This window comes from Arachis ipaensis, chromosome B2 (assembly GCF_059453495.1).
Source record: "Arachis ipaensis isolate K30076 ecotype BB chromosome B2, ASM5945349v1, whole genome shotgun sequence".
NCBI lineage: Eukaryota > Viridiplantae > Streptophyta > Magnoliopsida > Fabales > Fabaceae > Arachis > Arachis ipaensis.
Window position 1 is genome coordinate 80,456,253 of NC_142437.1, and position 2,776 is coordinate 80,459,028.

The 2,776-nt window shown below is 38.7% G+C and overlaps 1 non-coding gene across 1 annotated transcript; it reads right to left on the minus strand.

Annotated features, from left to right (window-relative positions):
• Positions 1–1,918: 1,918 nt before the first annotated feature.
• Positions 1,919–2,026, minus strand: LOC148574558 (small nucleolar RNA R71). Its single transcript, XR_015906688.1, has one exon. It is a non-coding gene; the product is annotated as a small nucleolar RNA R71 (small nucleolar RNA).
• Between the last annotated feature and the right edge of the window lie 750 nt (positions 2,027–2,776).

The window sequence follows — 2,776 nt, forward strand, 5'->3', positions numbered from 1 at the left end:
GGAACGAATGCATCTCCATACGCTTATCTGAAATTCTCACCAGTGATTTACATAAGTATTTCTATCCTTCTTTTATTACTAAATTTCGAAAACTACATAACTATTTTATATCCGCCTGACTGAGATTTACAAGGTGACTATAGCTTGCTTCATACCAACAATCTCTGTGGGATTCGACCCTTACTCACGTAAGGTATTACTTGGACGACCCAGTGCACTTGCTGGTTAGTTATGCGAAGTTGTGAAGATATGTTTAGACCATGGTTCTGTGCATCCGTTTTTGGTGCCATCGCCAGGGAATTAATTTCGAACAATAATTCACAACCTGAGTAACAATTTCGCATACCATGGACATAAAATTGGCAACTTGACAAGAGGGCAAAGTAGTACCCCAAGAGGCATGCAAGAGGGATCCACGTTTGGCTCAAAGTTTGACCTCAAACTTTGGCTCAAACGTGGATGGCAGCAAGGAAGGCTAGCTGATATGAAAAGTTTGAGTAAAAGTTTGACCTCAAACTTTTACTCAAGCTTTTCTGGTTCATGGCCCGGTTCACAAATGAGTTTCTCTCCAACTCCAAGAGCAATCAACAGAGGCTTTTGTCAACCCAATTCCATCAAGAGCAAAGGCCCAATTCAAGGCTTGAAGATCATTTGAAGAGAGTGTATAAATAGCTTAGAATTTAAGTTTTTAGAGAGTCTTTTCCGTTTTAGTTTTTACTAAGTGATTTTGGGAGAGCTTTTGGTGAGGAGTTAATTTGAGATTTTGAGTGTTGGGGAAGGGGAATTGAATTCTCTTCCTCTTAGTTTTCTTGTTTTCAATTTCATTTACACTTGTCTTGAATCTTGGGTTGAAGAATTGAGGAAATTCTATCTCAATCTCATCTTGAGATCTCTCTCTGTTTTGATTTACTGCATCATTGAGAATTTGCGATTTCACTTCTTTTCTTCTACTGCTGGACCTTTACTTTTCTTGCAATTGAATTCTCAATTTGGATCTAGGAAGGCATTGAGATCTAGACTTGGTTACCTAGTCTCTTGAGTCCTGAGATCTACATCTTTCAATTTCAATTTCCTTGTTTCGTTGCTACACCAAGCTTATTTTCATTTTCATTTGAGATCCGGTTTAATTGAATCCATCTTTTACATTTCTGCTTGTTGCAATTTACTTTTCCTTGTTTAATTTCTGCAATCCCAATTCCCAACCCCTTTTATAATTCAAGTAATTTATATTTCTTGCACTTTAAGATTCTGCAATTTACATTTCTTGCGTTCTAAGCTTCTGCCATTTAATTTCTTGTTATTTAAGATTCAGCATTTTAATTTTCTATTCTCTTTAATTTCATGCAAATTACCCATTCCCTTTATTTTCCATGCAATTTAAATTCTGTTAATCACAAATCACTCAACCAAATCTTAATTCCCTTGACTAAATCAACCACTAAACTAAAATTGCTCAATCCTTCAATCCCTGTGGGATCGACCTCACTCCCGTGAGTTATTATTACTTGATGCGACCCGGTGCACTTGCCGGTTAGATTTGTGTGTTTGGAATTTGTTTTCCGAAAATACACATCAACCTACTCCTGATTTCTATGGGAGAAGCATCTCTATCCTTGCCATTGGAGCAAACAACTTTGAGCTTAAGCCTCAATTAGTTTCTCTAATGCAACAGAATTGCAAGTTTCATGGACTTCCATTGGAAGATCCTCATCAGTTCTTAGCTGAGTTCTTGCAAATCTGTGACACTGTCAAGACCAATGGGGTTGACCCTGAAGTCTACAGACTTATGCTCTTTCCTTTTACTGTAAGAGACAGAGCTAGAACATGGTTGGATTTACAACCTAAGGAAAGCCTGAACTCTTGGGAAAAGCTAGTCAATGCCTTCTTGGCAAAGTTCTTTACACCTCAAAAATTGAGTAAGCTTAGAGTGGAAGTCCAAACCTTTAGACAGAAGGATGGTGAGTCCCTCTATGAAGCTTGGGAGAGATACAAGCAATTGATCAGAAGGTGCCCTTCTGACATGCTTTCAGAATGGAGCATCATAGGAATCTTCTATGATGGTCTGTCAGAACTATCCAAGATGTCATTGGATAGCTCTGCTGGAGGATCTCTTCATCTGAAAAAGACGCCTGCAGAAGCTCAAAAACTCATTGAAATGGTTGCAAATAACCAATTCATGTACACCTCTGAAAGGAATCCTATGAATAATGGGATAGCTCAGAAGAAAGGAGTTCTTGAGATTGATACTCTGAATGCCATATTGGCTCAGAATAAAATATTGACCCAACAAGTCAATATGATTTCTCAGAGTCTGTCTGGAATGCAAGCAGCAACAGGCAGTACTAAGGAAGCTTCCTCTGAAGAAGAAGCTTATGATCCTGAGAACCCAGCAATGGAAGAGGTGAATTACATGGGAGAACCCTATGGAAACACCTATAATCCTTCATGGAGAAATCATCCAAATCTCTCATGGAAGGATCAACAGAGACCTCAACAAGGTTTCAACAACAATAATGGTGGAAGAAACAGGTTTAGCAATAGCAAGCCTTTTCCATCATCTTCTCAGCAACAGACAGAGAATTCTAAGCAAAGCCACTCTGACTTAGCAACCATTGTCTCTGATCTAATCAAAATCACTCAAAGTTTCATGACTGAAACAAGGTCCTCCATTGGAAATTTGGAGGCACAAGTGGGTCAGTTGAGTAAGAAAATTACTGAACTCCCTCCTAGTACTCTCCCAAGCAATACAGAAGAGAATCCAAAGAGAGAGTGCAAG